This window comes from Triticum urartu, chromosome 4 (genome assembly GCF_003073215.2).
Source record: "Triticum urartu cultivar G1812 chromosome 4, Tu2.1, whole genome shotgun sequence".
NCBI lineage: Eukaryota > Viridiplantae > Streptophyta > Magnoliopsida > Poales > Poaceae > Triticum > Triticum urartu.
The window spans coordinates 79,680,285-79,701,386 of record NC_053025.1 but is presented as its reverse complement, the minus strand read 5'-3'; the positions used below and the strand labels follow the sequence as shown (position 1 = coordinate 79,701,386).

General features: G+C 49.3%; 1 pseudogene; it reads left to right on the top strand.

The window, feature by feature from the left end:
- Positions 1-10,270: 10,270 nt before the first annotated feature.
- On the top strand, positions 10,271-12,479 carry LOC125553593 (annotated as a pseudogene).
- The last annotated feature ends 8,623 nt before the right edge of the window (positions 12,480-21,102 follow it).

Below are 21,102 nucleotides of genomic sequence, written 5' to 3'. Positions count from 1 at the left end.
CATAAAAGATAAACATCACATGCAATCAATATAAGTGATATGATATAGCCATCATCATCTTGTGCTTGTGATCTCCATCTCCGAAGCACCGTCATGATCACCATCGTCACCGGTGCGACACCTTGATCTCCATCGTAGCATCGTTGTCGTCTCGTCAATCTTATGCTTCCACGACTATCGCTACTGCTTAGTGATAAAGTAAAGCATTACAGGGCGATTGCATTGCATACAATAAAGCGACAACCATATGGCTCCTGCCAGTTGCCGATAACTCGGTTACAAAACATGATCATCTCATACAATAAAATATAGCATCATGTCTTGACCATATCACATCACAACATGCCCTGCAAAAACAAGTTAGACATCCTCTACTTTGTTGTTGCAAGTTTTACGTGGCTGCTACGGGCTAAGCAAGAACCGTTCTTACCTTCGCATCAAAAACACAACGATAGTTTGTCAAGTTGGTGCTGTTTTAACCTTCGCAAGGACCGGGCGTAGCCACACTCGGTTCAACTAAAGTTGGAGAAACTGACACCCACCAGTCACCTTTGTGCAAAGCACGTCGGTAGAACCAGTCTCGCGTAAGCGTACGCGTAATGTCAGTCCGGGTTGCTTCATCCAACAATACCGCCGAACCAAAGTATGACATGCTGGTAAGCAGTATGACTTGTATCGCCCACAACTCACTTGTGTTCTACTCGTGCATATAATATCAACGCATAAAACCTGGCTCGGATGCCACTGTTGGGGAACGTAGTAATTTCAAAAAAAATCCTACGCACACGCAAGATCATGGTGATGCATAGCAACGAGAGGGGAGAGTGTTGTCCACGTACCCTCGTAGACCGAAAGTGGAAGCGTTAGCACAACGCGGTTGATGTAGTCGTACGTCTTCACGATCCGACCGATCAAGTACCGAACGTACGGCACCTCCGAGTTCAGCACACGTTCAGCCCGATGACGTCCCTCGAACTCCGATCCAGCCGAGTGTTGAGGGAGAGTTTCGTCAGCACGACGGCGTGGTGACGATGTTGATGTTCTACTGACGCAGGGCTTCGCCTAAGCACCGCTACAGTATTATCGAGGTGGACTATGATGGAGGGGGGCACCGCACACGGCTAAGAGACGATCAACTTGACCAACTTGTGTCACGAGGTGCCCCCTGCCCATGTATATAAAGGAGCAAGGGGGAGAGGTGCGGCCAGCTTTGGGGCGCGCCAGGAGGAGTCCTACTCCCACCGGGAGTAGGATTCCCCTTCCCCTTTCCTAGTTGGATTAGGACTTGGGAGGGGGGAAGAAGGAAAGAGGGGGGCCGGCCCCCTTTGCCCTAAACCAATTCGGTTTGGGCCATGGGGGGGCGCCACACACTTCCCTTGCTTCCTCTCCTTTTCCATTAAGACCCATGTAGGCCCATTAAGCCCCCGGGGGATTCCGGTAACCTCCCGGTACTCCGGTAAAATCCCAATTTCACCCGGAACACTTCTGACATCCAAACATAGGCTTCCAATATATCAATCTTCATGTCTCGACCATTTCAAGACTCCTTGTCATGTCCATGATCACATCCGGGACTCCGAACAACCTTCGGTACATCAAAACATATAAACTCATAATATAACTGTCATCGTAGCGTTAAGCGTGCGGGCCCTACGGGTTCGAGAACTATGTAGACATGACTGAGACACGTCTCCGGTTAATAACCAATAGCGGAACCTGGATGCTCATATTGGCTCCTACATATTCTACGAAGATCTTTATTGGTCAGACCGCATAACAACATACATTGTTCCCTTTGTCATCGGTATGTTACTTGCCCGAGATTCGATCGTCGGTATCTCAATACCTAGTTCAATCTCGTTACCGACAAGTCTCTTTACTCGTTCCGTAATACATCATCCCACAACTAACTCATTAGTTGCAATGCTTGCAAGGCTTAAGTGATGTGCATTACTGAGAGGGCCCACAGATACCTCTCCGACAATCAGAGTGACAAATCCTAATCTCGAAATATGCCATCCCAACAAGTACCTTCGGAGACACCTGTAGAGCACCTTTATAATCACCCAGTTACGTTGTGACGTTTGGTAGCACACAAAGTGTTCCTCCGGTAAACAGGAGTTGCATAATCTCATAGTCATAGGAACATTTATAAGTCATGAAGAAAGCAATAGCAACAAACTAAACGATCAAGTGCTATGCTAACGGAATGGGTCAAGTCAATCACATCATTCTCTAATGATGTGACCCCGTTAATCAAATGACAACTCATGTCTATGACTAGGAAACTTAACCATCTTTGATTCAACGAGCTAGTCAAGTAGAGGCATACTAGTGACACTCTGTTTGTCTATATGTATTCACACATGTATTATGTTTCTGGTTAATACAATTCTAGCATGAATAATAAACATTTATCATGATATAAGGAAATAAATAATAACTTTATTATTGCCTCTAGGGCATATTTCCTTCAGATACGATTTGGCGCGAAAGCGGATGGACCCGCCGAGTCAGCGACGCACCGCTTCGTCGCCCTCATCGCCTCAGTTCTCGCAGGAATCAATGCGAATGATGCCGCACCGGTCAGCCTTCATTGATGCCTCACGAGCGGCGCAGTGAACGCGCCGCAACGCGCGTCCAGCCACGCGTCGCCCGGCATGCAGCCCGACGCCGCCCAACTACGGCTATAAAAGGCGACCTCCCTGCCGGTGGATGCCACAGCTTTCATTTCCTCCCTCTCCGGCGCAGAAAGCAACACTCTCTCCCCTCTTCCCGCCGACGAGAAAGATGGCCAAGAGGTACCTAGGCGACGGCGCGGCGGCGAATGGCTTCGGTCGCCGCCACCTCCAAGAGGCGGAGGCGCGGCTGCTGTACGAGGCGGAGTACCCGGCGCCCCCGGACATGCGGGTGCCGGGGACGTGGAGGCTGAGCATCGGTGGCGTCCCGGTGCCACCGACGCTCGAAGGGGCGGCGAGATCGCCCGCATTCGCTCCTCCCTGACGGAGGAAAAGCGGAACGAGCCGCACTACGCCGCCGACAGCCACACCCTCTGGACGATGTACTTCGAGCGCCGCCGCGAGGAGCAGATCGCCTCCACCAACGACGTCATCCCGTGGGGCCGCCACAATGCCGACGTGCGGCGCGAGTGGTGGGGCGTTCCGGGCCGCACCCTCGAGGCCGTCCTTGACCACATCGAGACCGACAACGTGCCGCGCCTCGACTACCCGGAGCGGCCGTCCTTCTCTCGCAGCCGTGGTAGCTCCTGGACGCTGCGACGGATGGAGCCGGGGTCGTCCTCGTCGTCGGGCTCCGGCTCACCAGCCCCGCTCCGCCCCGTCAAACCCGAGCTGGAGGAGACGCCGCTCCGGCGCCGCACCCGTAGCGGCGCCCTCTTCATCAATGAGGCCGCTCCGCCCCGCTCCTCCCCGCGCGGATCCTAACTCCTGGTCCGGCCGAAGCCGGGGCACGTCGATATGGCGGCCCTTGACAACGAGTCCGCCCTCAAGTGGGCGAAGGAGGACTACGTCCGGGAGCAGGTACGCCGCCAGCGTTGGGCGTACGAGGAGCTCCAGGCCCGTCGCCGCGGTCGCGAGGAAGGCGACGTCATCGTCCTCGACAGCGACGAGGAGGGCGAGGCCGGGCCGTCCAGCGCACCACCGTGCCTCGATGACCTGGGTCAGGGCTGCAGCAGGGATCGCGCTGGCCCAAGCCAGCCGCACGACGACGACGACAACGGCGGTGACTACACCCGCTTCTACAGACTCCTCGGCATGTAGATGGCGACGACGGCGACGACAGTGGTGGCTAGGCGTAGTTTAGGCGTTGTCAAGGCGTAGTTTGCATGTGTTTTGTGTATGTTTTTTATAAATTTCAATAAAGTTTCGCCGAGTTCGTGCAAAAAACGGCGAATTTTCATATATTTTGTACAGACGTCGCCAAACCCGGGACGACCTGTGGACCGACGACTGGGAGCTAGGTCGCCTCATGAATCAATCTAGCGTCGGCTCGCCTCAAATGATTCTTTTTCAGCGCCTTGGGGTTGGGGGCCGAATGGCTGAAGATGCTCCAAGGGTCCCTGCCAACCAACGAGCGCACAGATTTGCCAGCCGACCAAAAGATGGAAACGCATATAACATGCGGAGCTATGTTTGGCGAAAGCAGCCGCGGCAGGAGAAGACCCGGCCGAGAGCATCTTCCTCGCCCATTGCACCGCTCGGACAGGTTTTTTTTTTCTTTTTCGGGTAACTAGGACAGGATTAAAGCCGCCGTCGTCGTCATGGGTCCATCATCTCTTGAGTGAATCCCAAATTCCCAATCTTATCTACCACTCCAGTCCCTGCACTGATACGATAGCAAGCACAAACGATTGGGTCGCCCGCGTGAACTTCTGTTTCGCCAGCCGGTTGGATGTGACGTACAAACAACCCGACCGTCCAGTATGAACAATCGACGTACGTGCTCGAACGTGTCGTTCTACTCACGAGCTCATATGCAACTGATATGAGCCCAATCGGTTTTTTTTTTCTCTTTGTTGTTTTGGGGCCAGATATTTAATTTTGTGCGTAGCATGCAAATAATCAAATTAGTTGATGATACTTTATACTACTTATAGAACGTGCATATGTAGTTGTAAATTTTTTTGTTACTTTTAAATGTATTTTGATTTGTTTTGGAGCCTGTCCTCTACCGCCACACTGTCAACAACCCCATAGTACTTTATATGTAAAAAATGTCGTATCTAACCATTACAAAATTGCATGCGGTGAGATTAATTTTGTGGAACTTCTTTAACACAGTACAGACGCAAACGCTCATATACACGCACATGCACTCACTCCTATGAACGCACGCACGCATATACTATCCCTATGAGCAACTTTGAAAGACTGAGTCGGCATATCATCTTGAAATTTACGAAGTCACCATAGACACCTTGTCGTCGACGGGAACGTCTCCTCCCACTAAATGTGCATCGCCGGGATGCTGAAATAATTTCTGAAATAAATGCGAGCACCAGGATTTGAATTGTACAGTGGCCTCACCTAGTAGAAAGATAAATAGCCGTACTCCATCCGTCTCGTGAAGAGTGTACGTTTGGCTTTGAAATTTGTCCACAGGAGAGTGTAGTTCTATCTTTCAAATGCACTTTAAAATGAAAAAAAATGCTTTTCTCTCATCACACGGCAATCAAGACCAATAACATTGTACACATGGTTTGCTTAATTTTACATGCACTTAGCTCATTGGGGTTAGGTAATTAAAGATAAGAGAGATGATGGTTTACACCTTAACAATGCATTTTTTACTCCACTCTATAATTTATCCTAAAATTTTCTATATACACACTTTTCACCGGACGAAGGGAGTATACTACTACACATGAATCTATCTATAACTATCTAAATAAGCTATGCTTAGTTCGCAGTGGTGTCAGAGGCAGGTGGCAGGTGTTGGTGTCATCAGAGGATTCTTCGGCTTTAATTGTATTTTTTCTTCTTGACTAGTGTCCGTTTATGCAAAGACTAGTGTTCTGCATTTTTAAGTTTTATCCAGTCGATGTGTATATGACTTGTACTATGATTTTTATAATATACTTTTTCGTTTCAAAATAAATGACTCAATTTTGTACTAACTTTATATGTGAAAGCACATATTATAGGACGGAGGGAGTAGTTCTCAGTTATCGTGTAGACGATACAACTCTCGTCTCCTATTGTCTCAGACGAAATTGCTGTCCCCGATGCTCGGCCGATGCCTCGGGGCGCGGCTATGCGCCACCCGCATCGAGCCCTACCCAGGCTCGCCTACAGGGCAACACGTATTGGGCGGCCCAGTAGGCGTGGCTAGTCTGTTGATGTCATGTTACTTTCCTTCTTTTTATTTCTTCCATTTTATTCACATTTTTGTTTTACTCTGTTTCCTTTTTACACTTTTTTATATTCTGAAATATTCTAAATATATACACCGAAAAATTACATAAAATATTAAAAAAAATGTTAATCTTGCATTAAAAAAATGTTAGACGTGTATAGAAAAAAATGTACAGTGTGAAACAGAAAATAGTAAAATGTTAAGTATGTGTACAAAAATGTTTGCATAATTCAAAGAAAACATGTCACATTACCAAAATGTTCACAAGTTTTAGAATATCTGTCCGGAACATTTTTATAAAATGTTTGTACAATGTAAAGAAAAGTTTGCATAGTTTAGAAAAAAATATCATTATTATTTTTATCATTAAAAATTCTCAATTGAATTTTAAAAATTGTTTAACATGTATTTGATAAAATGATCAAATCATGTTTTCATATAGTGCAAAAAATGTTTAAAAAATAGGAAATATTTATAAAAGGATGTTTATATGTATACAAGAAATGCAAGCACATCCATGAAAAAAATAGACATTAAAAAATATATTAAAAACATTTATCGTGTATTTTAAAAGTGTTAAACGTGTGTACAAAATGTTCCTCGTGTATAGGAAAAATATAAAATACGTATGAAAAATGTAGATGTGTGTCAGAAAAACAGAAAAATAGAAGCTAACAAAAGATAAAAATACAAAAATACAAAAGAAAAACAAATAACCAAAGAAATGAATAAAGAAACAAAAAACAAATATGATAGAGAAAGAAATAAAAACCTAGAAAAACAATGAGAAATCAAAGAAAACTGGAGCAAAAATTAAGAAAGAAAGAAAAACCGAGAAAGTCCAATGAGAAAACAAAGAAAACAAGCATAAAAATGAAGAAAGAAAGAAAGACTAAGAAAACCCAATAAGAAAATAAAAAACCAAAGTATAAACAAAAGAAACTATAAAAAACAAATAAAAGAAATGAAAGTACAACAAGAAAACCAAAAAAAAAGATGATCAACCGAATGTCGTACAACAACCAACATGAACTACTGTTAAATGGGACCAACCCGCTAGTATGACACATAGCTGTCACGGACGCCTTGACGTATCGGGGGGCAATTAAAGGGTACCCCTTGCGGGAGCCCCTCAAGGGTCATTTTTGGTGGGCAAAGAACGTGCCACTTGGCGCGCTCTCATCCGCTGTCACGTGTCGGGTGCTGGGCGCTTACTCGGATTTTTTTTGTTTTTTATCTGTCTGTATGCGTTTTTGGGGTTTAGATAGGTTTTTCATGTTTTTTTTCTATTTTAGTTTGATTTTCTCTAGATCTTTGAGAATTTTTTTGGATTATTTTGGAAGAAAGAAACTGTTTTTCTTTCTTTCACGAGAGGCACACGCCTCCACGAGAAGCCAATCTGTATCTTTCGAGAAGAAAAAGAAACACACATGTTTGCTTCTCGTGAAGGCACAATTTTACTTTCGTGAGAGACACAACTGTGCCTTCCAGAGAAGGGAAAAAAATGTTTTTTTATTCCACAAGAGGCGCAGATTTGTTACTCGTTGAGGCACATATTTGTTTATGCAAGAGGCTCACTTGTGCCTCTTAGAAAGAAAAAAAAATAAATTTTTTTCTTCCATGAGAGGGATATATTAGTTTCTTGTGGAGACACATGTTTGCTTCCACGAGAGGACAACTATGCTTCTTCGAAATGGGAAAAAATTGTTTCTTTCTGTTTTAGTAAAAAAAAGTGTTTATGGCAATGGTTTTTTCTACCGTTTTTTCATGAAAAATAGTTCATAGAAACCTATTAACACAAGATCAAATTTCGAAGATCTCGAGGCGATGAATCCAACAATGAAAACAATTCAGGATTTGGATGCATGGTTCAAAAGATAAAACATTTCAAAAAACGAATCTATGAAAGAAGGAAAATTCTACAAATTTCAGGCATATCAAGATTGCGATTTTTTATTGAGGGTTGCAATTTTATTTTTGAACTCTTTTAAGGGAAGGTTGCGATTTTTTTTTGTGCTAGGCCGGCCTCCAAACGGGCTTTTCAGCTTCATGAGCGAGAGAGAAAACGGCGGGGCTATCCTGATATTCGTACTTGCATGGCATGTTTTGTTTTGAGTAATAATATTTTTTAAAGCACAGTACAAACGCAGACACTCATACATACGCACACACACCCTATCCCTATGAGCACCTTCAAGATACTGAACCGGCACATCATCTTAAGATGACAAAGTAACGCTTTTGTAGTCGACATGAACGTCTCCTCCCACTGAACGGACATCACCGGAAGGCCTGAAATAAATTTAGAAAAATGCTAATACCAATGTTAAGTCTAGTACTTGAACCCTGGTGGACCGGGGAAACCACTGTCCTCCTAACCATCCAACCACATGTTAATTCGTGAGTAATAATACTTAGAGCTGACTGTTTAATTTGGAAAACGTTTTGTTTCAGACAGATGATTTCTATCTCTCGTAAACTGCATCCTTCGACACATGTCCCTATGGACCGGATCGCCGCTTATCATTTTCTCTCCCTTGTCTCTTTTCTTCATACGCCTGAGCTCCTCGTTTTCTTTTCTCTGTTCTTTTTCCTCCCTTCGGCACATCGCTCGCACACATATCAACACTACACACCAGCACAGACGCTTATGTGCGAGCTCCCGCTTGGGAAGCTGCACTAGCAGTAGTCCTGGCCATCTCTGGCCCAGCCCTGTCAGCCCACCCAGGCCCGGCCCTAAAATCTAGGGCCTAGGCCTGATGGGCTTGCCCATGGGCCGGGCTTGGGCCTAAGTTTTGAGCCCACCAGCAGGGCTTGGACGGGCTTGAGATTGGCATATTGGCATTTTAAGGAAGAGGCCGGCCCACGGCCCTAAGCCCTAAGGGCTTTTTAGGGCTTTTTACCAGATGGGCCGGGCTTGGGCTTGAAAAGTAGGCCTGATGGTAGGGCATGGGCCTTAGTTTTCTGCCGTGGGCTTTTTAAGGCCCGGCCCGGCCCGACCCATGGCCAGGTATAACTAGCGATGAGCCGCATTCTTTCCGTTGCAGACGTTCGCCGGCGCTGCACACCCTGGCACCGACGACCTGCCATGGCTGCGGAGCAGTGCTGTGGAGGCGGCAAGCGGCGCTGCAAAAGGATGACGTTGATCACCGTTGCAAAGGAGAGGGCATCGATGTTGTAGTGGCATACAAAGTTGTGCAACACAGCGGATGATGCCTCAAGCACGAGTGTTGCAATGAAGCTTCGCCGGGGGACGTCACCGCTGCGATGGAGCTTTGCCTCGCCGTGCGGTGCTGGCCGTGGAGCTGCAACGGAGCCTCGCCAGGGGTCCGTCGGTGCTTCAATGAAGTTTTGACACGCCATGCAGTGCTGCCTACAATGAAGCATCGAGGGGGAGGGGGGTTAGTCTGACGATGAGGCTTTTTGCGACGCCGCGTCATGCTGCCATGGAGCTACCATGGGAGCATCGGCAGGGTCTGTCGTTGCTGCCATGGAGTGTTGCGATGCAGCTCGCCGGAGAGAGTGCTCTAGTCGCCGACGAAGCATCGGTGGCGGCACCAGCGAAGTGATGCGATGGAGCTCGCCGGAGAGTCACCTGAGAGAACGATGAGGATGCAATCACCGCCATCCTCAGCAGACGCCAATGTCAGAAGGAGGGGGCGGGGGTGGCTTGCTGTTTGTAGCTGCAATGGCGGGATGAGAGGTGCTGCTATACTACCATGAGGTGCATGGACGAGAGAAAGGGTGAGGTGATGCATGGCGGATCGGACGGTTACGAGCTGGGATCGGATGGCTGGCCAGGCGGCTGATCTTTTCATAAGATCAGCCGGCCGATGCCTAACAGCCGTTGTTTACCATATACAGTAGGAGTATATTGGGAGGAGAATCGAATCGAACCGAATCAATTACTACGGTTGCATGCGTTGCAATCATTTTTTTTCAAGAACACACAAGGCGTGTGTCATTTGCATTAAGGGGCCGAAGCCAGGAGGCCTCTAAGCGTACAATAAGGCCTCCTTTGGTTTGGAAGAATTTCATAGTAATTTTAGAGGTTATGATTCTTATATGATTTTTTCCTTTAGAGCCCTTTGGTTCATAGGAATAGATTCCTATTCCTACATAGAATTGGTTCCTATCCTCCACATTTCATAGAAAAATAAAATTGAGTCTAGACTCAATGAAAAAATTACTTTGATGTCAAACAAATGACATCTCATTTTCTATTCCTACTCATAAGATTTGAGATACATGTCATCTCATTTCCTACAAAATTCTTATTTCTATGATAATTCTATTCTATGAATCAAAAGAGGCCTTAATAGTACTACATGGGATGCCAGCAGGCCCTATATTGGTGCGAGATTCATCCCTTTTCGATTCAATCTACGCCCGCAACATGGCCAAGCCCAAGGCAAAGCGGCTCAAGTCGTCCCCCAACGACGCCGCAGCGGCCGACGGCGTGGCCGCGAGCGCCATCGCGTCCTCCTACAACGACCACATACGCCCGCTCCTGGACGCCGTGGACCGGCTGCGCCATCTCAATGTCACGCAGGAGGGCATCCAGCTGCCCACCATCTTCGTCGTCGGCGACCAGTCCAGCGGCAAGTCCAGCGTTCTCGAGTCGCTCGCCGGCATCAGCCTCCCGCGCGGCCAGGGCATCTGCACCCGCGCGCCGCTCGTCATGCGCCTCAAGGGCGACCCTTCCGGCGGCGACGCCCCCGGGATGCAGCTCGAGTACGGCGCCGGCCGCGTCGTCAGCACCTCCGAGGCCGAGGTCGCCGACGCCATCGACGCGGCCACCGCCGAGATCGCCGGCTCTGGCAAGGGCATCTCCGACAGGCCCATCACCCTCGTCGTGCGGAAGCGCGGCCTCCCGGACCTCACCCTCGTCGACCTCCCCGGCATCACGCGCGTGCCCGTCAAGGGCCAGCCCGACGACATCTACGAGCAGGTCGCCGGGATCATCCAGGAGTACATCGCGCCCAAGGAGAGCATAATCCTCAACGTGCTCTCCTCCGCCACGGTCGACTTCCCGACCTGCGAGTCCATCCGGATGTCGCAGCAGGTGGACCGCAACGGCGACCGCACGCTCGCCGTCGTCACCAAGTCCGACAAGGCCCCCGAGGGGCTGCTAGACAAGGTCACCATGGACGACGTCAACATCGGCCTCGGTTACGTCTGCGTCCGCAACCGCGTCGGCGACGAGACGCACGACCAGGCGCGCGCCGAGGAGGAGCGGCTGTTCGACCATCACCCGCTCCTGTCCAGAATCGACAAGTCCATGGTGGGCATCGCCGTGCTCGCGCAGCGCCTCATGCAGATCCAGGCGACCATCATCGCCAAGTGCCTCCCCGACATCGTGTCATCGTCAAGCAGATCACCGACCGGCTCAGCCGCAGCACCGCCGAGCTGGAGCAGATGCCACCGGATCTCAACAACGTCGCCGACGCGGTGCGAGCCTTTTTCCACATTGTCAAGCGGACGTGCTCGTCGCTGGAGAAGATGCTCGTGAGGGGCGAGTTCGACGAGTACCCCGACGACCGCCACTTCCACGGAACCGCGCGTATCGCCGAGATGCTGAACGCGTACGCGAAGAAGCTGCCGGCGGAGTGCCCCGAGCACGGCAGTTACCTGTTCCTGATGGAGGAGGTGCGCATCCTGGAGGAGACCACGGCCATCAAGCTCCCCGACTTCCTCCCAAGGTCGGCGTTCCTCGTCCTGCTCAAGAAGAAGGTCCAGACCGTCGTGCAGGGGCCGCACGACCTCGTCCGCGAGGTCTGGGACTATGTCGAGGACCTGACGCTCAAGGTGCTGCTGCAGCACTCGACCGACTTCCCGCAGGTGCAGCCGTCATGCCGCCGCGCCGTCCAGAGCATGATGGACAAGGCACGAGCGCAGTCGGCGCGGCACGTCACGGAGCTGATCGACATGGAGCTTGTGGCCGACTACACGTACAATCCCGACTACAGCAAGCTCATGGAAGGCTACGGCAAGTTCATGGAGGCCGTGAAAGACCGCACCAAACCCACGGCCGTCACCCTGAAGGGCTTCGGGAAGGTGGAGGTGGCGCACCTGAGGAACCACGACGACCTGGCCGGGCAGGCGTTCGACATGCGGGCTCGCCTTCGTGCTCCGGCTCGTCGACGGGCTGGCGCTGGACGTGCTGCGCGCCGTGAAGCGCCTTGCCGAGAACGACCTCGAGGTGGCGCTCTCTGACGAGCTCCTTGGGAACAAGATGACCGGGGTGGAGCGGATGCTCGCGCCGTCGCCCGGCACTGGCAGCAAGCGCCAGCGCCTCAAGAAGAGCATCGTATTGCTTCAGCAGTCCAAGGAGGCCGTGGCTCACATCATGGGGAAAAAATTTATATGAGACCAGATTTCACGGTTAGTAGTCGAGACCCGCTCTGATGAATGACACGTGACATTCATAAATCTCAAAGCATCTAATCCCCTCCTCCCTCCTGATTTCAAATGGGGATAGAATCGATGCTTTATGATTTATGGATGTCACGTGTCATTTATCAGAATGGGTCTTGCGTGAGACCTGATCTTATAAAATTCTTTTCCACATCATGGACAGGATTAGCGCGGCAGGGGAAGTGTAGACCAGATGCATGTCAATGATGAGAATGTGCACGGGTGTGGTGTTTGTGCTACACAGCGAGTGGTAGTCTTTTTATATGAGTCAAATTTTGTAAAGTTTGATTAGCTTTGTAGAAAAAATATTGACATTCACACTATAAAATCAACATTATTAGATGCATGATCAAATTAATTTTCATAAGTTTTTGGGTATGTCTAGGGCACATCTAGATGTGCTCTACTTATTGCACATCTAAGTGAGTGAGTCAAGCATAAAGAAAAAAAGAAAAAAGAAAAAAAATATTCACACGGATCTCAACATAAGATCAATGACATAGGACTTAGATGTGCAATACTTATGGTACATCTAGATGTGCTTTAGCAAAACTGTTTTCATAACATATAATTTTAGTATTGTAGATGTTGACACTTTTTTTCTATAAAGTTAGTCAAAGTTTGTCAAGTTTGACTTTGACCAAATCTTATATGCAGACTAAAAAGAAATGAGGGGAGTACTTATAATTCTGCCTTCTACAAATCTATAGTACGCCTAGGCATACTTTCGAGAAAAAAAGACTTCGACCAAAAAATTGAACTTTGTTGAGGGCGTATTCTCAAGTCAACTGAAAAATCTTTGTTAGAGGCATATTTGTTGAGTCTGTCTAGAGCACGTATAGATATTCAGATTACTCATACACCTTTCAAAAGATAATATGGGTTTTATTCATTAAACACCGATCTGACAAAACTAAAAAGACAATAGGACCCTACCTAAAAGGATCGATATTGTTGACATGAGGGGGGGGGGGTGAATAGGCAACTATTAATTTTTAACTTTTCTTAACAAATTAGGTTTAGCAATAAATAAGTTGTGTAGATATGCAACTAGGTGAGCAACCTATATGATACTTGCAACACAAGCAACACAAGCAAGCTAAGGATACACAACAAGTAAAGATTGCTCAAGGTAAAGATAAGAGATAACCACAAGTGGAGACGGTGAAGACGAGGATGTGTTACCGAAGTTCTTTTCCTTTGAGAGGAAGTACGTCTTCGTTGGAGCGGTGTGGAGGCACTATAACACCCCAAAATTTTTAATTGGCTATTTTTTCTTTTTCATAAAGAGAGTATCTTGGATTTTTAATCATGACCTCTCTAAAATTCTTGTTATTCCCGTGATTCATCTTATAAAAATCTCTCATTTAAAAACTTCAATGTTTCATTTTTGATTTCAGATTTGTGGAATTCTTCTTTCAACAATTTTGGCAAGGATTTTAAAATTTTAAGAAGGGGTCATCTTTAAAATAAAACTTGCCTAAATTCCTTTTCTTGAAAAATAGTGGTATTGTCAAAAACTAAAACCCTTTGCAAAATGACCTTACTAAACACTTCTCTGCCTAGGACAGAACCCAAATTCTGCTCTAACTATTCCCCTCCTCTCTCTCTCTCTCTCTCACACACACACACACACACTATTTTCTTTTAATCCAAATTGTTTTTTCCAACAATACTTGACCTTATTAGTAATTGCAAAGGAACTCTCTTTTCTCTAACCCTTCCGACCTCACCAAAATTTCAACAACAAGATCTTAGTACCTACACCAAATTCTTTAAAAACATTCAGGTCCATAGTCCAAATAATTCAAATTTCATTTGGATTAAATTTGGACCAGATTCATATTCCTTGCTCAAAACCCAATCTCTCCTACTCCAACAATTCTGAAACTTTTACAGCATCTCAGAACTACATCAGAGAGCCTCCACAAAAAATTTCAAAAATGCCTAAGGGTCATTGGCATTCACAGTGACTCTGCCTGATTCCTTCCTGGCCTTCAATGCTCTTCGCCGAGGACCCCTCGCCAGCCTCTCCTTGCCGTCTGGCCGGTGGCAAGCCGGTGTAACGGCCGCCGACCACTGCCACGGCGAGCCGTGCGGTCATTTCAGCCACAGGCGGCATTTAACCAGCTCTGCACCGTCCAATGCCGCCCCTGGACTCCCCTGCCTCCACGCATCCCTTATCACCTCGCCTGACCACTGTCCACACCGCCCAGGCCCCACCTGCCAGTCACTGGAGCTGTCCACCGCCTGCCATGGCCGTACCCGAGCTCCACCGCGGGGAAATGGATAGGGCTCGAATTCGTCTATGTTGGCACTTCAAGAAGCCCCCTCCTGTCTCACTGGCACCCACTGTCCAAGCTCACCGCCCGTACCTACCTCCACCGGCCGCCGTAACTCCGGCGTGATCCGAGCCCGTCGGACTACTGGGAAACATAGCATGCAATTTCAAAAAAATTCGTACGTTCACGCAAGATCTATCTAGGAGATGCATAGCAACGAGAGGGGAGAGTGTGTCTACGTACCCTCATAGACCGAAAGCGGAAGCGTTTGAAAACGCAATTGATGTAGTTGAACTTCTTCTAGATCCGACTGATCAAGCACCGAACGTACGTCACCTCCGAATTCTGCACACGTTCAGCTCGATGACGTCCCTCGTCCTCTTGATCCAGCAAAGGTGTTGAGGAAGAAGATGAGTTCCGTCCGCACGATGGCGTGGTGACGGTGATCGTGAAGTGATCCACGTAGGGTTTCGCCTAAGCACTACGAAGATATGACCGGAGGCGTAAACCGTGGAGGGGGGCGCCGCACATGGCTAACAATTGTTGGTGTGTGTTCTAGGCGGGAGGGGGAAGGGAGCAGCCATGGGGCGCTCCAAGTAGGAGGAATCCTACTTGGGGTCCTATCCCAATTCGCCCCCCTTTCCATATTTCTGGAGAGGAAAAAGGGAAGAGGAAGGGGAGAAGGAAAGGGGGGCCCGGAACCCCCTCTTTTTCCTTTCCCCACTCGGCCTCCTTCCTTGGAGGGAGGGGGCGCCACCCTTGTGGGCTGGTGTGCTCCCCTCCTATGGCCCATGTGGCTGATAACCCACAAGTATAGGGGATCGCAACAGTTTTCGAGGGTAGAGTATTCAACCCAAATTTATTGATTCGACACAAGGGGAGCCAAAGAATATTCTTAAGTATTAGCAGCTGAGTTGTCAATTCAACCACACTTGGAAACTTAATATCTGCAGCAAAGTGTTTAGTAGCAAAGTAATATGATAGTAGTGGTAACGGTAGCAAAAGGTAATGATAGCAAAAGTAATTTTTTTGGTATTTTGTAGTGATGATAGCAATAGCAGCGGAAAAGTAAATAAGCGAAGAACAATATATGGAAAGCTCGTAGGCAATGGATCGGTGACACAGAATTATGCCGGATGCGGTTCATCATGTAACAATCATAACCTAGGGTGACACAGAACTAGCTCCAATTCATCAATGTAATGTAGGCATGTATTCCAAATATAGTCATATGTGCTTATGGAAAAGAACTTGCATGACATCTTTTGTCCTACCCTCCCGTGGCAGCGGGGTCCTAACGGAAACTAAGGGATATTAAGGCCTCCTTTTAATAGAGTATCGGACCAAAGCATTAACACATAGTGAATACATGAACTCCTCAAACTACGGTCATCACCGGTAAGTATCCCGATTATTGTCACTTTGGGGTTAACGGATCATAACACATAATAGGTGACTATAGACTTGCAAGATAGGATCAAGAACTCTCATATATTGAAGAAAACACAATAGGTTCAGATCTGAAATCATGGCACTCGGGCCCTAGTGACAAGCATTAAGCATAGCAAAGTCATAGCAATATCAATCTCAGAACATAGTGGATACTAGGGATCAAACTCTAACAAAACTAACTCGATTACATGATAAATCTCATCCAACCCATCACCGTCCAGCAAGCCTACAATGAAATACTCACGCACGGCGGTGAGCATCATGATATTGGTGATGGAGTGTGACGCCCCCGATTCAATCGTACACTAATCATACACGCAAACGTGTACGATCAAGATCAGGGACTCACGGGAAGATATCACAACACAACTCTACAAATAAAATAAGTCATACAAGCATCATATTACAAGTGAGGGTCCTCGAAGGATCGAATACAAGAGCTCGATCATAGACGAGTCAGCGGAAGCAACAATATCTGAGTACAGACATAAGTTAAACAAGTTTGCCTTAAGAAGGCTAGCACAAACTGGGATACGGATCGAAAGAGGCGCAGGCCTCCTTCCTGGGATCCTCCTAACTACTCCTGGTCATCGTCAGCGGGCTGCACGTAGTAGTAGGAACCTTCGGAGTAGTAGTAGTCGTCATCGACAGTGGCGTCTGGCTCCTGGGCTCCATCGTCTGGTCGCAGCAATCGTGTATAGAAAAGGGGAAAAGAGGAAGCAAAGCAACCTTGAGTACTCATCCAAAGTACTCGCAAGCAAGGAGCTACACTACAAATGTATGCATTGGTATCAAATGGAATAAGGCTATCATATGTGGACTGAACTGCAGAATGCCGAAATAAGAGGGGGATAGCTAGTCCTGTCGAAGACTACGCTTCTGGTAACCTCCATCTTGCAGCAGCAGAAGAGAGTAGATGGTAAGTTCACCAAGTAGCATCGTGTAGCATAATCCTACCCGGCGGTCCTCTCCTCGTCGCCCTGTTAGAGAGTGACCACCGGGTTGTATCTGGCACTTGGAAGGGTGTGTTTTATTAAGTATCCGGTTCTAGTTGTCATAAGGTCAAGGTACAACTCCAAGTCGTCCTATTACCGAAGATCACGGCTATTCGAATAGATTAACTTCCCTGTAGGGCTGCACCACATTTCCCAACACGCTCGATCCCCTTTGTCCGGACACACTTTTCTGGGTCATGCCCGGCCTCGGAAGATCAACACGTCGCAGTCCTACCTAGGCACAACAGAGAGGTCAGCATGCCGGTCTAAATCCTATGGCGCAGGGGTCTGGGCCCATCGCCCATTGCACACCTGCATGTTGCGTACGCGGCCGGAAGCAGAACTAGCCCCCTTAATACAAGAGCAGGCTTACGGTCCAATCCTGTGCGCGCCGCTCAGTCGCTGACGTCACGAAGGATTCGGCTGATACCACGACGTCGAGTGCCCATAACTGTCCCCGCGTAGATGGTTAGTGCGTATAGGCCAGTGGCCAGACTCAGATCAAATACCAAGATATCGTTGAATGTGTTATCTTGAAATAACCGCGAACGCCGACCAGGGCCAAGCCCACCTCTCTCCTAGGTGGTCTCAACCTGCCCTGTCGCTTCGCCACAAAGATCCACACAGAGGGCTGTCGGGAAAGTATGTCCTTCCAGCCCCCAATTCGTGAATCAACCGCGGGTACTCCTCGAGCCAACCCGACTTTACTCATCACATGTATCATGTATAAAGTATATAGTATATACCCGTGATCACCTCCCGAGTGATCACATCCTGATAGTATAGCATGGCAGACGGACAAGAATGTAGGGCCACTGATGATAAACTAGCATCCTATACTAAGCATTAGGATTGCAGGTAAAGGTAATAACAGTAGTAGCAAGGACAGGCTATGCACCAGGGTAGGATTAATGGAAAGCAGTAACATGCTACACTACTCTAATGCAAGCAGTATAGAGGAGAGTAGGCGATATCTGGAGATCAAGGGGGGGGGGGCTTGCCTGGTTGCTCTGGCAAGAAGGGTCGTCAATACCGTAGTCGACAACAGGGGTACCGACAGCAGTCTCGGGGTCTACCGGAAAGAAGTAACGGAGGGGAACATAATAAATAACAGTGCAATCAAAGCATCACAAGGCATAACATGACAATACGCGGTGCTAGGGGTGCCCTAACGCGGTAAGAGGTGGTACCGGTGAAGGGGGGAAACATCCGGGAAAATATCCCCGGTGTTTCGCGTTTTCGGACAGATGAACCGGAAGGGGAAAGTTGCGTGTTCGCTATGCTAGGGATGTGTGGCGAACGAACGGGCTTCGTATCCGGATTCGTCTTGTCGTTATGAGCAACTTTCATGTAGAAAGTATTTTCATCTGAGCTACGGTTTATTTTATATGATTTTCTAAAGTTTAAATCCTTTTTAGAATTTATTTATTTAATTAAATTGAACATTATCCAGAACAGTGAAAGGTGATGTCAGCATGACATCACCATGACGTCAGCAGGTCGAACCCAGCTGGCCAGAGTCAATTCAGGACTGTGGGTCCAGTGGGACCCACCTGTCATAGACTAACATGTTAATGATGGTTTAATTAAGCAGGATTTGTTAACTTTAATTAATTTATTAGGTTAATTTATCAGATCTAATTAAGTTAACTAATTAATTAATTATTATTTTTAATTATTATTATCTTATCCTTCTTTTTCTATTTTCGTTTTACTCTACTTTCTTTTCTTTCTTTTTTATAGGGGGAGGACCCCACCTGAAAGTGGCTCTGGCCGCCTCCCTCCTATGCACAAACGCACACAGGGGAGGGCAGAGGGTGCGCGGCCGGACATGGCCCCGACGAGGCCATGGTCGCGGCCGACAGCGGGGTTGGCGGCAGGGGACGGCTGCGGGTGCACGGGGCGCGAGCGAGGGTGGCTTATCGGCGGTGGACGCGGTCGACTGTGGCGGCCAGAGGAACCGCCGGAGCCGTGCTGGGGCGGCGGCGCGCTAGCGAGCGACGGGGAGCCGAGGCAGGACGTGGGCGGTGACAGCGGGTCCGGCGAGCGGGCCGTGGGCGCGGCTGCGCGGGGGCAGGGGCTGCGTGCAGTGGCGCGCTGGGCGCGGCCCCAAGCAGCACGCAGGGGAGGAGGCGAGCGCAGCGCGGCGGCGATGGCAAGCGCGGGCATGGGCGGCGGCTGCGGTGCTCAACGCGGAGCGGTGGTGGGTGAGCGGAGCCGAGCGGCAAGGGCGGTGGTAGACGCGGGTGGAGCGGTGGTGACCAAAGGTGGGCTGCGCGCGTGCACGCACCGGCGGGGCATGGGGAAGAGGAGAAGGAGGGGGTCCTCACGGGGGTTGTAGGGTCAGGGGCAACGGGGGAGGCGAGGAGGAGGGCGAAGATGGCCGGGCCCGGGCGACGGGGAGGCAGTCCGGCGAGGGGAGGGGGAGCGGTCCGGGGGGAGCGGTCCGGCGAGGGGCGACGGCGTGGTGGCGACGGGAACCGGCGGCGGCGTCGATGGGGTCGGGGCAGAGGCTGTCACACCCTAGTTAGTTCAAGCATTAGAGTGTGCATCATGTTTAAATTCCTCTTAATTCTGAAATGGGGAAGACAGAACCCCCAACCCCCCTGGAAACAACTAGGGTTTACTAAAAATATTTTTCAATGAACCTGAAATGCCCTTCTAAAAAGTTCACTCTCTTTGTCTTGGGTTAGAACCTCTGGCAAAATTGGTGCACAATTTTCTAGGTCAACAGAAGGTCATTGAATTAAATCGTAAGTATTTGAATTTGGGCATTTAAATGCTATAAAATAATTTAAATGCTCAAATAATTCTGGAAATAAATGTTTGTTGTTGGAAATATTCTAAACAGAGCCCACAATTATTTTCAGGATTTTTGGAAATGTTTTAGTATTTCTAATAAAGCCCAACAGTTGCAGTTTAATAGAAAAGGAAAACAATCAGAAAAAAAGAGAGAGAGGGAAGCCCACATGGGCCTTACCTGTGCTGGCCCAGCCCACCTGGCTCGGCCCAGCCGACTGGCCTTGCCAGTCGTCGTCCTCCTCCCGCCAGAAGGACGAGGAGCGCGTGGCCGGCGCCCGCGGCCACACGCCGGCCACCTCCTGCTTCTGCCGACGCCCTGGAGACGTCCAGGGATGCCACGCCGACCCCCACGTCCCCCTCTCATCCTCCCTCATTCTCCCCCTCGTCTCCCTCACCCTCTCCCGCGATGGCTGAGCGCGATCCTCGCTGCCGTTCGCCATAGACGTCACCAGAGCCACCCCCTCGCCCCTCCAACAAGCCCAATAGCTCCGCCTTGTCGCTCTGGACCTCTCCGCTGACCCACGCGACTCCAAACGCCGCCGAACGCCGTCTTCGCCCTCGTCTTCAACCTCAGGCACCTGAGCCGTCTCCGGTTGATTCGGCGCCGCCAGGACCTCCCCGAGCTCGCTGACCCCCTCTCCGACCCCGCTGTGAGCTCCTCTTCCTCTTCCCCTAGCTCCCGTGCTCGTTTGGCCTCTGTAGTCGCCACTTCCACCGCACCCGAAAGCTCCCCGCCGCCGGCCATGGCGTCGTCGTGGCTAGAGCCACAGTGGCTCGAAGCCAAGCTCACCGTTGTGCTCAGCGCAGCACCAGGAGCCCGTAGCCACCACCAGCTCCTTCTCCTGTGCACCGTAGCGTCGAACCCAACCCCGTCCGAACTCCGGCCGCCGCTGTCGAGCTCTCCAGCATTGTTTCCGGCGTCCCCGTGTCCAACCACTTGCACCACTGGATGCGGCAGCTCCCCAGCTACGCGTAGCACGTCTCCGCCATCATTTTGGTTGCCGGAGCACGAAACCCGCAGCCCTCCGCCGTGTCTGGCCTCGCCGGCGGCTAAACGCCGGCAGGCTTTGACCCGTTGACCGGTGGGTTTGATCGCTGACGTGGACTGGGTGGGCCCAGGTTGACTCCCCTGAGTCAATGACAAGTGGGCCCCCCTCTGCTAACTAAATCAAATTAGTTTTAACTAAAAATAATTAGTTTAATTAACTACTGACACGCGGGACCCACCAGTCAGGTTTGACCTGGACGTCCCCGTTGACCACTGACATCACCCTGACGTA